This window comes from Triticum urartu, chromosome 5, assembly GCF_003073215.2.
Source record: "Triticum urartu cultivar G1812 chromosome 5, Tu2.1, whole genome shotgun sequence".
NCBI lineage: Eukaryota > Viridiplantae > Streptophyta > Magnoliopsida > Poales > Poaceae > Triticum > Triticum urartu.
The window spans coordinates 390,254,292-390,269,481 of record NC_053026.1 but is presented as its reverse complement, the minus strand read 5'-3'; positions in this window follow the sequence as shown (position 1 = coordinate 390,269,481).

Genomic DNA, 15,190 nt, shown 5'->3' with positions numbered 1-15,190 from the left:
TCAAGGATCTCAAGGTATAACACAAAACATGAACAAGTTTGTGTTGAACGGAAGGCAATAAAGTGGTCGATGATAACACGAATCATCGAGGGGCAAAGATGGTATTACCCATTAAGAATTCGATATATAAATCTTGGAAGAGCTTAGGATGTTGATGATTATCATGACACAGTTGTCGAGAGATTTCATGAAGATGTAATCCGTCGGCGATGACATCAAGTCAATGGAATGATGAAGCGAAAAATTATTGGAACCACGAGTATGACACAAACTCAAAATCAAGCTTGTTGTTCAAGGCGAAATGATATGACGAGGAAAATCGACGTAAGCTTAGCTCATCATTGAAAGTGGTGCTCCAGGGATAAGGACCAGGTAGCACACTTAAAATTTAGCACGCTACTCGTAAGCAACAAAAATTACTTACAGTTATGGAACCAGAGTGCGGAATTGATTCACTTATTGGTGTTCTCGGTTGACAAACAACCCAGAACCCATGAAGTGACAATGACAGGGAAAAGTAGTACTTGATAACCCACAAGTATAGGGGATCGCAACAGTTTTCGAGGGTAGAGTATTCAACCCAAATTTATTGATTCGACACAAGGGGAGCCAAAGAATATTCTCAAGTATTAGCAGCTGAGTTGTCAATTCAACCACACCTGGAAACTTAATATCTGCAGCAAAGTATTTAGTAGCAAAGTAATATGATAGTAGTGGTAACGGTAGCAAAAGTAATGTTTTTGGTATTTTGTAGTGATGATAGCAATAGCAACGGAAAAGTAAATAAGCGAGGAACAACATATGGAAAGCTCGTAGGCAATGGATCGGTGATGGAGAATTATGCCGAATGCGGTTCATCATGTAACAATCATAACATAGGGTGACACAGAACTAGCTCCAATTCATCAATGTAGTGTAGGCATGTATTCCGAATATAGTCATACGTTCTTATGGAAAAGAACTTGCATGACATCTTTTGTCCTACCCTCCCGTGGCAGCGGGGTCCTAATGGAAACTAAGGGATATTAAGGCCTACTTTTAATAGAGTACCGGAACAAAGCATTAGCACATAGTGAATACATGAACTCCTCAAACTATGGTCATCACCGGTAAGTATCCCGATTATTGTCACTTCGGGGTTAACGGATCATAACACATAATAGGTGACTATAGACTTGCAAGATAGGATCAATAACTCTCATATATTGATGAAAACAAAATAGGTTCAGATCTGAAATCATGGCACTCGGGCCCTAATGACAAGCATTAAGCATAGCAAAGTCATAGCAACATCAATCTCAGAACATAGTGGATACTAGGGATCAAACCCTAACAAAACTAACTCGATTACATGATAGATCTCATCCAACCCATCACCGTCGAGCAAGCCTACGATGGAATTACTCATACACGGTGGTGAGCATCATGAAATTGGTGATGGAGGATGGTTGATGATGACGACGGCGACGGATTCCCCTCTCCGGAGCCCCGAACGGACTCTAGATCAGCCCTCCCGAGCGGTTTTAGGGCTTGGCGGCGGCTCCGTATCGTAAAACGCGATGAATCCTTCTCTCCAATTTTTTTCTCCCCAAAAGCAAATATATAGAGTTGGAGTTGAGGTCGGAGGAGCTCCAGGGGGCCCACGAGGTAGGGGGGCCCGCCCTAGGGGGGCAGGCGCGCCCCCACCCTCGTGGACAGGTGGTGGGTCCCCTAGTCTTCATCTTTTGCAAGGATTTTTTATTATTTCCGAATAGATGTTCCGTGAAGTTTCAGGTCATTCCGAGAACTTTTGTTTCTGCACATAAATAACACCATGGCAATTCTGCTAAAAACAGCGTCAGTCTGGGTTAGTTCCATTCAAATCATGCAAGTTAGAGTCCAAAACAAGGGCAAAAGTGTTTGGAAAAGTAGATACATCGGAGACGTATCAGTACTTCATCAAAAGTTCATAAGATGTAGTGCAATGGCATGATACCCTCGAGATACCATGGGGAGGCGTATTGATCTGTGGAAGACAAGTGCTTTAACTTGTGCGGAAAATGGGATCAAATAAGAACAATCATGGTCGGAACCACGGTTGCAAAGGACCAGACATAGATACCAAATGAACTTATTACAAGGGGATTATTATTATTACAAGAAGCTACCATGAAAAGTTCCACATCGGGTCCATGGGCATGAGTACAAAGTTCAAGGTCGACTCCCACTTGTTCAACGCATAACCTTTCATTCACCTCTCGCTTTACGAAAATGTCAGTAGTTGTCGAAAGTTTTACTTGGTGCAATACTAGATAAGTATGACCATGAAATCTTTCGGGTTCACACGAATTATGGAAGGAGTAGGTTCAACCCATCAGGGCATCTTAGGAACATATACCACAAACTTCGGAGTAAATAACACAAGCTCGGTAGTAGAGTATGGTTGTCAAAGAAGAGGATACAAATTACCAAAGGCATTATATACCCATGGAAATGCCCTCAAGGTTATTGAATATGAAGGACACGGTCGGATAATAATCCAACAAGGGGTCTTGTGGTCTACAATGGAGCTAATGCAAGTATCGGTACTCTATCAGAGGAAGAAGGATCGAAAGGCATAAGATTATAGAAACAACTCACTAATTCAAAGATCAAATGCAAAGGAACTATGATTTCCAAATCAAGGGATCAGAAGCAAACACTCTGATAAAGGACGAATAAGTTGTATAGACTTAGGGGGGTACAATCGTCGGCAATTTGATTGGTCGAGAACCAGCTGATAACCCACAAGTATAGGGGATCGCAACAGTTTTCGAGGGTAAAGTATTCAACCCGAATTTATTGATTCGACACAAGGGGAGCCAAAGAATACTCTCAAGTATTAGCAGTTGAGTTGTCAATTCAACCACACCTGGAAACTTAATATCTGTAGCAAAGTATTTAGTAGCAAAGTAATATGATAGTAGTGGTAACGATAGCAAAAGGTAACAGTAGTAAAAGTAGTGTTTTTGGTATTTTGTAGTGATGATAGCAATAGCAACGGGAAAGTAAATAAGCAAAGAACAATATATGAAAAGCTCGTAGGCAATGGATCAGTGATGAAGAATTATGCCGGATGCGGTTCATCATGTAACAATCATAACCTAGGATGACACAGAACAATCTCCAGTTCATTAATATAATGTAGGCATGTATTCCGAACATAGTCATACGTGCTTATGGAAAAGAACTTGCATGACATCTTTTGTCCTACCCTCATGTGGCAGTGGGGTCCTTACGGAAACTAAGGGATATTAAGGCCTCCTTTTAATAGAGTACCGGAACAAAGCATTAACACATAGTGAATACATGAACTCCTCAAACTACGGTCATCACCGGTAAGTATCCCGATTATTGTCACTTTGGGGTTAACGGATCATAACACATAATAAGTGACTATAGACTTGCAAGATAGGATCAAGAACACTCATATATTGATGAAAACATACTAGGTTCAGATCTGAAATCATGGCACTCGGGCCCTAGTGACAAGCATTAAGCATAGCAAAGTCATAGCAACAACAATCTCAGAACATAGTGGATACTAGGGATCAAATCCTAACAAAACTAACTCGATTACATGATAGATCCCATCCAACCCATCACCGTCCAGCAAGCCTATGATGGAATTACTCACGCACGGCGGTGAGCATCATGAAATTGGTGATGGAGGATGGTTGATGATGACGATGGCGACGGATTCCCCTCTCCGGAGCCTCGAACGGACTCCAGATCAGCCCTCCCAAGAGGTTTTAGGGCTTGGCGGCAGCTCCGTATCGTAAAACGCGATGAATTCTTCTCTTTGATTTTTTTCTCCCCGAAACATAATATATGGAGTTGGAGTTGGAGTCGGAGAGGCACCAGGGGGCCCACGAGGTAGGGGGCGCGCCCCCCACCCTCGTGGAGAGGTGGTGGGCCCCCTGGCCTTCATCTTTTGTAGGTATTTTTTATATTTTCCAAAAAGTTGCTCCGTGAAGTTTCAGGTCATTCCGAGAACGTTTGTTTCTGCACATAAATAACACCATGGTAATTCTGCTGAAAACAGCGTCAGTCTGGGTTAGTTCCATTCAAATCATGCAAGTTAGAGTCCAAAACAAGGGCAAAAGTGTTTGGAAAAGTAGATACGTTGGAGACGTATCAACTCCCCCAAGCTTAAACCTTTGCTTGTCCTCAAGCAATTCAGTTGACAAACTGAAAGTGATAAAGAAAAACTTTTACAAACTCTGTTTGCTCTTGTTGTTGTAAATATGTAAAGCCAGCATTCAAGTTTTCAGCAAAGATTATAACTAACCACATTCGCAATAATGCTTAGGTCTCAAGTTTACTCATATCAATAGCATAATCAACTAGCGAGCAATAATAATAAATCTCGGATGACAACACTTTCTCAAAACAATCATAATATGATATAACAAGATGGTATCTCGCTAGCCTTTTCTGAGACCGAAAAACATAAATGCAGAGCACCTTTAAAGACCAAGGACTGACTAGACATTGTAATTCATGGTAAAATAGATCCAGTCAAGTCATAATCAATGTAAACTAACAGTAATGAATGCAAATGACAGCGGTGCTCTCCAACTGGTGATTTTTAATAAGAGGGTGATGACTCAACATAAAAGTAAATAGATAGGCCCTTCACAGAGGGAAGCGGGGATTTGTAGAGGTGCTAGAGCTCGGTTTTGAAATAGAGGTGAATAATATTTTGAGCGGTATACTTTCATTGTCAACATAACAACCAAGAGATGGCGATATCTTCCATGCTACACACATTATAGGCGGTTCCCAAACAGAATGGTAAAGTTTATACTCCCCCTTCCACCAACAAGCATCAATCCTTGGCTTGCTCGAAACGACGAGTGCCTCCAACTAACAAGAGTCCTAGGGGGAGTTTTGTTTGTAATTATTTTTATTTAGTTTGCATAAAGCATGGGACTGGGCATCCCGGTGACCAGCCATTTATCTCGTGAGTGAGGAGCGGAGTCCACTCCTCTTGAGAATAACCCGCCTAACATGGAAGATATAGACAGCCCTAGTTGAGACATGAGTTATTCGAGCATACAAAACATGATATTTATTTAAAGGTTTAGAGTTTGGCACATACAAATTTACTTGGAATGGCAGGTAGATACCGTATATAGGTAGGTATAGTGGACTCATGTGGAATAACTTTGGGGTTTAAGGGATTGGATGCACAAGCAGTATTCCCGCTTAGTACAGGTGAAGGCTAGCAAAAGACTGGGAAGCGACCAGCTAGAGAGTGACAACAGTCATGAACATGCATTAAAATTAATCAACGCCGAATGCAAGCATGAGTAGGATATAATCCACCATGAACATAAATATCGTGAAGGCTATGTTGATTTTGTTTCAACTACATGCGTGAACATGTGCGAAGTCAAGTCACTTAAATCATTCAGAGGAGGATACCACCCTATCATACCACATCATAACCATTTCAATAGCATGTTGGCACGCAAGGTAAAACATTATAACTCATAGCTAATCAGGAATGGCACAAGAAACTATGATCTCTAGTTGTCATTGCAAACATGTTTATTCATAATAGGCTGAATCAGGAATGATGAGCTAATCATATTTACAAAAAAAGAGGTCGAGTTCATACCAGCTTTTCTCATCTCAGTCAGTCCATCATATATCGTCATAATTGCCTTTCACTTGCACGACCGAACGATGTGAATAATAATAATAGTGCGCGTGCATTGGACTAAGCTAGAATCTGCAAGCATTCAATGAATAGGAGAAGACAAGGCAATATGGGCTCTTTTGTCAGATCAACAATAATGCATATAAGAGCCACTTCAACAATTTAATCACGGTCCCCAAAGGAAAGAAAGGAAATAAAACTATTTACACGGGAAAGCTCCCAACAAGTAAAAGAAGAACAGGAAATCTTTTTGGGTTTTCTTTTTAATTACTACTACAAGCATGGAAATTAAACTAACTAAAAGCTACTACTAATTTTTTGGGTTTTTTCTTAAGGTTTATTAAACACACAAGAAGAAAGCATAAAAAGGAAAATAAACTAGCATGGATGATACAATGAAAAAGTATGAGCACCGACATCTAGCAATGAGTGTGTGGACATAAATGTAATGTCGGTGGGAAATACGTACTCCCCCAAGCTTAGGCTTTTGGCCTAAGTTGGTCTATAGCCATGGATGGCCTGGCAGATATCCATAATAGTAGTTGGGGTCGTACTGAGAAGAAGAAGAAGACTCCGATTTGCGCTGGCTGACAATCATCTCCGGATCCCACTAGTAATTAGACTGTCGTGAGGGATCAACTTGTGGTTCTGGCTCTTGCTCCATAGTTGGTGCAGGGTTCCGGTAGGCGTGAATAGCCTTCAACGGAACAAGGTACCGGCCTGCAGATAAATCAAACAAAGAAGGAGCTGGCAGGGTAATAGTCTCAGGATGATGTTTATCAAAGAACAATTTATATTTAAGCTCTCCTTCCCTATTCTTAACAATAAAATCATGTGCCACCATACTTTTATAATCTAAGTAAACACGAGGCAACACTTTTTCTTCCTTCTCATAATGCCTAATAGGTATGTTAAAATGTGCAGCTAGGCGTGAAGCATAGATGAATCCAAAGATGGGGCCCTTGGTATGGTTCAGACTTAACCGTTTAGCAATAATGCCGCCCATACTAACAGAGTTATCACCATATAAACCGTGGAGCAAAATAATAGTATCAGGGATACTAAGGTTTCCACAGTTTCCGCGACCAATTAAACAACGACTAGCAAATAATGCAAAATAGCGTAAAACAGGAAAATGTATGCTAGTGATTCGTGCATCGAAAACCTTCCTTGTTTCCCCTACAGTGATAGTATCAATAAACCCATCCACATCATCGCGATGTGGTTCTTCTGTCTTGCCCTCGAAAGGGACCAAACAAACCCGACAAAAATCATAAAGTGACATCTCCTTATGCTCATCATATAAATGAAACTCCACCGTAGGTGGTGAGCTCCTAGAATGGAAATGAAAGTTTTGCACAAAGGTATTTGTGAGTAAGAGATACTGATCGCATTGGTCGTGGAGGAAAGCGGTGAGGCCTGCATTCTTAGCCAATTCATGAAAATCTTCATAAATCCCGGTTGCTCTCAAGAAATCATCGGAAGGCCATTCACACGCCCGAACCTCCGCGGTGCGAGGCAGATTATACTTAGGCTTCGGTGCCTTTTCCTTCGAGCTTTGGCTCGATGAGCCCCTCAAAAGTCTCTTCATCATTTTCTGAAAAATTCTGAATTTTTTAGTAACTTCAAAATAAAAGTAAACCAAACTCAATAATATTGATAGCAACTACTCCTACAAGTGCCTAGGGCCTATATCATTGTCACATCCCTAGTTCTGGTATGACCTAGGCTTGCTTTGTGCATCATGTTTAAATTTCAAATAAAATTGAAATGGAGATGTTTCAAACCCTAGCACCAAAGCAAATTCAAATAGGTTCAACTTTAAAATGGATTTTCAATGAACCCAAAATGCTATTCAATAATGTTCAGGCTCTTTGGATAATGTTGGGAACAACAACCAGAGGTGATGCACATTTTTGCTACACATTTTGGATTTTTGAATCAATGCATAAATATTTGATTTGGAGTTGTTTAAATTATATAAATATTTTAATGGCTCCAAAAATGTTGGAAGTTGGTGAGGGCCTCTGGAATATTATATCTAGATGCCACAAATATTTTCAGCATTTATGGAAATGTTTTAACATTTCTTTTAGATACCAAACAAATGTTAGAAATAGAAAAAGAAAACAAGAGATAAGAAAACACTTACCTGGCGCTTACCTGGTGGCCCAACAGGACCGGCCCAGCTAGGCCCAACCCACCACCGCACCTCGCGTCGTCTTCCTCCCCGGACAGAAGGACGAGTGCGTGCTCACCGCGCGCTGGCCACGCGCCTCGCCAGCTCCTGCTTGCCGCTCCCCGTCGACGCCCTGGCCTTCTACGGAGACGCCACGCAAGCCCCGACCCCCTCTCACTCCCTCTCGCTCCTCCCCATCCTCTGTCTCGCTCTCCCCCCTCTGTCCCAAGCGCTGCCGTCGCCGCCGACAAACACCACCGCGGCCACTGCCTTCCCCTGGCCTCTCCGACGTGCCCCAGAGCTCCGCCTCGCCGCCTGCTACGTCCTCAACGAGCCAGGCGACCCGGGAAGCTCTGCATCGACGCCACCGTCTTCGTTTCCATCGTCGACCGCCGGAGATTCGCCTCGCCGCCCCGCTCGTTCCAACACCTCCCCGGCCCCGCAGTCTGCACCGGAAGAATCGCCGTGATCCACTGAATCGCTCCCCTCCGCCTTTTTCTTCACGCACGCCCCGTAGCCGCTGCCCCACGAGCACCCGAAGCCGCCGTCCGCCATGGCCGGCGAGCTCCGTGCCCAGGAGCCCCTCCGCTCCTGCTAGCTGCCCCGGCGGGCTCCTGTTGCCCTTTAGGTGCTGTCTAGCACCTCCGTTTGCTCGCCCTCGAGCTGCAGCCCTGCGCCCATGGAACCCGAGCCCCGCTGCCGCTTGACCTCATCGCCGAGCCCAACTCCGGCAACCCCAGGGCCTCCCTCCACCTCCGTTGGATGCGGCCGAGTGCCAGCTTTCCAACGGGACCGCCCGCGGCCCAAGCAGCCTCCTGTAGGTGAAACCCGAGCCACTCCGGTGCACACCCGCCGCGGATTTGGTCGCCGGTGTTCACACGCCAGTGGTGATGACGTGGCACCGTCATTAGGGACTAATTACCAACTTAATTACCCCCTGACCCACTGACACACGGGCCCCACACCCTTAGTTAACCACAGTTTAAATTCCTATTAGTTTTAACTAATCACAGTGGCCCCACAAGCCAGAGTTGACCTCGCTGATGTGGCAGTTGACCGGACCCACCTGTCTGTGGCACTATGTGTCTCAGGGTCACTGACCAGTGGGTCCCACTGGTCAGGTTTGACCTGGACCGCACCCTGTTGACTTGCTGACATCACATCGATATCATCCTAACGTAGTAAATGCTTTTCTGGTTTTTCTTATTCGGAAATGATTTAGGAATTCCAGAAAATAGTTAAAACTTCTAAAATTCATAGTAATTCAACCGTAACTCCAAATCAAATAAATTATATATGAAAAATTATCAAAAAAATGCAAGGAATCCATTTATGCTAGTTTCATGCATGAAAAACCAACTTATACTTGTTGTATAAGTGAAAAGGTAATAATGGCATGTTATATACTTAATTTGGGGTTTGCATATGAACCCTTGGTTCATATGGACTCCAACCAAATTGATGCTAGATGCATTAGGGCAAATCATAGCATCTTTGAAATGTCATCTTCATGCATCATATTGTCGCATATGGTTGTTTATTGATTGCCGGCACCGTCCCCTCTCGATAGGTTCTACTCCGAAAGGTGTCCCGAGTACCTGTCTGAGGAGCAGTGCTTCTTCGTGGATCTATCAGGCAAGCAACCCCCTTGAGCATTTCGATAAATCCCACTCTCTCGCTCCTGCTCCTTATACTGCATTAGGACAACAACGATTCAAACTGCTACTTTCTGCTGCGGTAGCTGAACCCATTCCTCTGCATGACCTGTCATTGCCATAGTAAATAGTTGGAACCCACTAGCATGAGTAGGAGTTGCTTGAGCCTTGATGTGCCTGCTCATCCATGCTTGTTTTCTTTATGCCAGCTATGCTTAGAGTTGTGTTAGGTCTGATTCATCGGGAATGAATCGGAGTGGTGAACATGTCCTACTGATAAAGGCTAAGTGTGTGAACACGTTTTGGTAAAGGTAGCGATGAGAGGCCATGTAGGAGTACATGGTGGGTTGTCTCATTGGAACCATCCCTAAGCACTGAGTTCTGTGTATGTTATCCAAGTCCAGTTACTACCACACATTGGGTTCCGGTCATCCGGCCCCTCTCGGCTTATTAATCCACCTGATCTCTGTCCAGGAGTTGCAACTAGTTTCTGGCGTTTGTAGGTAGTGCTACTTGTCTACCAGGTGGTGTCCGACGGGACGAACTTGGGACAGACTAGGCACCGTGGCACGGTGTACCAAGTGACACCTGGATGGTGGGCTTGGGAACCCTGCACACATCGTTTGGGGCCGTACTGGAGACTTCGGCCAGAACTCCTTGCGGATGGAACTCGAATAGGCGATAAACCTGGACGAGAGACTTGTGTGGTTAGTCAGGTCGTGGCCGACACCCTTGCCCGGCTTCCGCTTGAAGGTTGCCGAGGTACATGACGTGTACAGGGCTATAAGTGGCGAGAGCGTGTGTGAAGAAGTACACCGCTTGGAGGACTTATGTAGTACATAGACAACTTGAAGTGGATACTCTAAAATCCGCAAGATAAGCGTGAGTGCTATGGATGGCCTTCTCGTAGGGAGACGGGAATGGATCCATAGTGGAGTATTGTTATGGTGAATATGTGGACTCGAGTGCGTCTTCTCACCTCAAAGAAGTTTCTGATACTCGTAGTATAGTTTAGCCACTGAGTCAAGCTGGCTTGCTGCTGTTAAACTCCACCACCCCCTTTGTTGATAATGTTGCATATGTAGATAGTTCTGATGTAAGAATTGCTGAGTACCTTTGTACTCACGTTTGCTTATTTATGTTTTGAAGTTGGTTACACTAGTGGCTTCGACGAGTAGCTTGTATCCCAGCTACGATCTTGTACCCTTGGGAGGGTCGTGTTTAGTCAGGCTTCTTAGTCTTTTCCTTTTGTAGTTTTCTGTACTCAGACATGTAATGCTTCTGTTGCTTGTATGCTCTGAATGATGGGTCATGAGACCCCTGTTTGTATTGAATGCTATGTGGCTCTTCTGGGCCTTTATCTATATGAGTTTGAGTTATGTTGTGATGCCATGTTGTATAGCACATACCTGCATGTTATGCGTACGTGTAACGTGTATTGCTATGTGTGGGATCCGACAACCTAGTTGTTTACCTCTGATAGCCTCTCTTATGGGGAAATGTAGTCTTGTGCTTCCATGAGCCATAGTAGTCCGCTACAGCCCGGTTCACCGGAGTCCTGCTAGCCCAGCACTACTGCTCCAAAACATTTGACTGGCCGGCATGTGATTCACTTCGTTCCTGTGTCTGTCCCTTCGGGGAAATGTCACGCGGTGACATCCGGAGTCCTGCCTTGCCTGCTACAGCCCGGGTTCCCAGAGTCCTGTTAGCCCAGTGCTACAGCCCGGATTCATACGCTGTTGACCGACATACTCGTGGTTGATTCATGTATGCCTGTCCCTGTAAGTTAGTTCCACTTTGGGTTCACGACTAGTCATGTCGGCCCGGGTTCTATGTCATATGGATGCTAGCGACACTATCATATACGTGAGCCAAAAGGCGCAAATGGTACTGGGCCAGGTAAGGTGGCACTCGTGGGAATACCGTGCGTGAGGCCGCAAAGTGATATGAAGTGTTACATGCTAGATTGGTGTGACTTAGGGTCGGGGTCCCGACAGCGTTGGTATCAGAGCCTGACTGACTGTAGGATTACCAAGCCAAACTGGTCAAAGTTGAGTCTAGAAATGCTTTAGTTATATAAGGGAATTGATTGTGGAAGGGAACGTAAGTCTCTTTTTACTCCTTTACCTCATGTCGTTCTTTCTGAGTCAGCCTCTTCTTTTCTATGAGGGTTAAGGCCTAGGCTTCTCCTTTATCTCTCAGGATGACGTGTTACTAAACCGTAAAGTCTTAGGATTGTTGGGTTGTGTCTCCTTACAGTTCTACTACTTCCGTGTGTCCTCAATTTGACCCAGAACCTTGATATTATGATGCTGATTGATTATGCTATTCCTTTGATGAATGTCTCAAAAATCCTTTTGAGCATTTACAGCCGTTATGCTGCCGAAATTGTCCTAGGATTTCAAGAATTTCCAATGCTTTTGCATTACATTCCGCATCCCTATGTCGATGCTAATTCCATCCTTGTTTTCTTGGTTTCTGTGCCAGGATGTCGTCTCCTAACCGAGGTTCAGTTGCTCATAGAAAGAACCACGGAGATGGTAGGGACGAGGATCCTCCTGACCAGCCTTTGATGACAGAGTTCTTGTTAGCATCCGAGAGGAACAAGCGTGAGACTAACCGCTTGCTAGCACAGATTGAGCAGAACACCGCACATCAGCGTAAGAAGTTGGTTTCCATCACTGACTTCATTGGTCTGAAACCACCCACCTTCCATCATTCCATTGAGCCACTCGATGCAGATGACTGGCTCCGAAGCATCACTCACAAGTTGCATTCTGCGAACATAGCTGAAGGTGACAAGGTCACCTATGCTACCTATCACCTGGAAGGTCCTGCTAGTATTTGGTGGTAGAGCTATGAGGCTATGCTACCAGCTGGTCAGATTCCTACCTGGAAGGATTTCACCGAGGCTTTTAGTGAGCACCACATTCCTCAGGCTCTCATTGACCGCAAGAGGGAAGAGTTCTGTAGTTTTACCCAGGGTAAGCTGCCTGTTCATGCTTACAATAGAGAGTTTGGAAGCCTCGCCCGCTATGCTACAGAAGAAGTGTCCACGGACACTGAGAAGCAGGCTAGGTTCCAAAAGGGTCTCAACCCTAAGTTGCATAGTGATCTCCACCTGCATCATTGTGATACTTTCCAGGCTCTTGTGAACAAGGCCATTAATGCAGAGACAGCTCAACTCACTTACGAGGAGTCTCGAAAGCACAACCGTGATCTAGGTTCTTCCTCCCGCTCTGGCTCTCAGAAGCGACGGATTTGGATTCCGAACTCAGCTCTTCCACCTGGATATGCACCGAGGCCATCCGATGTGGCGCCTCACCCAACTCAGCAACGTGCTCCACCCAGGCCTATTAGTGGACCACTTGCCAATGTAGGTCCACGTCCTACCTCAGGAACTTGCTTCACCTGCAGAGAATCGGGGCACTATGCACGTGACTGCCCTCAGTCCAGTTATACCCCACCCTAGTCTGAGAGGTCTGTTGGCCGTGAAAAGCCATCAGTCAAGATAATCAGTACCAAGCCAGCCTCCATTGAATGAGCATGTGTGCACCATGTCTCAGCTACAGAAGTTCAAGATGATCCCGATGTCGTACTGGGTACGCTTCTTGTCAATTGTCACCGAGCTTCAGTTCTATTCGATACTGGAGCATCCCACTCCTTCATATCCGAAGGTTATGCTCGGTTGCACGACATGTCATTTTGTGATATGCCAACTCCACTAATAATCCAGACTCCCGGTTCCAAATGGCAAACCTCCAAGGTAAGCCATGGTAATGAAATCTTTGTTGACAGACTGGTATTCCTTGCTTCTTTATCTCTCAAGTCTTCAGATATTAACATCATCTTTGGTATGGTCTGGTGACAGCTCATCATGCCAAGATCGATTATTACACCAGATCTGTTCAACTTACAGATTCATCTGGAAAAATAGTCACTGTCTCCACTAGAGTTGCAAGGCGTCAACTCTATTCTCTTAATGCCAGCCCTCTTCCAGACCTTGAAGGTATTCCGGTAGTCCGTGACTTCCCGGATGTTTTTCCAGAAGAACTGCCAGGTGTCCCACCTGACAGAGATGTAGAGTTTGTCATAGAACTTATCCCAGGAACTGTTCCAATCTCTAGGAGACCATACAAGATGGCACCTTTGGAGTTAGCCGAGCTTAAGATACAACTTGATGAGTCCTTGCAAAAGGGTTTCATCCATCCCAGTTCTTCTCCTTGGGCTTGTCCTGTCCTCTTCATCAAGAAGAAGGATGGTACGGATCAGATGGTTGTAGATTATCGTCCCGTTAATTTGGTCACGATAAAGAACAAGTATCCGCTCCCCAGGATCAACGACCTGTATGATCAGCTCGCTGGATCCTCAGTCTTTTCCAAGATGGATTTGAGGTTAGGCTACCACCAAATCAAGATCAGAAATGGGGACATCCCCAAAACGGCCTTTGTCACTCGTTATGGTCAATACGAGTATACGATGATGTCTTTCAGCCTAACCAATGCTCCAGCTACTTTCTCCCGCTTGATGAACTCGATCTTTATGGAGTACTTAGATAAGTTCGTCGTGGTTTATCTCGATGATATTCTTATTTACTCGAAGAACGAGGAAGAGCATGTCGAACATCTTAGACTCGTGTTAGAAAAACTCAGAGAGCACCGCCTTTATGCCAAGTTCTCCAAGTGTGAATTTTGGTTGCCAGAAGTGACCTATTTGGGCCACGTGATCTTTGGTAAGGGCATTGCTGTCAATCCCGAGAGAGTCAAAGCCGTTCTCGATTGGACTCCACCCGAAACGGTCAAACAAGTTAGGAGTTTCCTTGGTCTAGCCAGTTATTGTCGCCGCTTCGTTGAAAACTTCTCCAAAGTGGCCAAACCCCTCACGGAGCTTCTCAAGAAAGATAAAAGGTTTGAGTGGACCCCACAGTGTGAGCACAGTTTTCAGGAATTGAAAAGACGCCTGACTTCTGCGCCCATACTCGTGCCACCGGATTTCACTAAAGACTTTGTTATCTATTGCGACGCTTCGCGTCAAGGACTAGGTTGCATTCTTATGCAGGATCGTCATGTGATTGCCTATGCATCTCGACAGTTGCATCCACATGAGGAAAATTATCCTACACATGATCTGGAGCTTGCAGCCGTAGTCTATGCACTTAATACTTGGCGACATTACCTTCTTGGTAACCGTTGCGAAATCTACACTGACCATCAGAGTCTCAAGTATATCTTCACCCAACCGGATCTGAATCTCAGACAGAGACGTTGGTTGGAGTTGATCTCAGATTATGACTTAGGAATCACCTACACCATAGGCAAAGCCAATGTCATGGCTGATGCTTTAAGTCGTAAATCCTATTGCAACAACATGTTGCAACAATGTCAACCACCCCTCCATGAGGAATTCTGTAAGCTTAACCTTCACATAGCTCCTCGTGGTTCCCTTTCTACCTTGGTGGCGAAACCTACCCTTACGGATCAGATCATAGAGGCTCAGAAGCATGATACGGGAATCTCCCGGATCAAGAAGAATATTTCCAAGGGAGTTGCTGGCTGTTTCTCTATGGATGAACGAGGTGTTGTTTACTTTGGAAACTGTTTGGTGGTTCCCAAATGTCAACAGATGCAGCAACTGATCCTTAAGGAGGCCCATGAATCCCCTCTTATGATT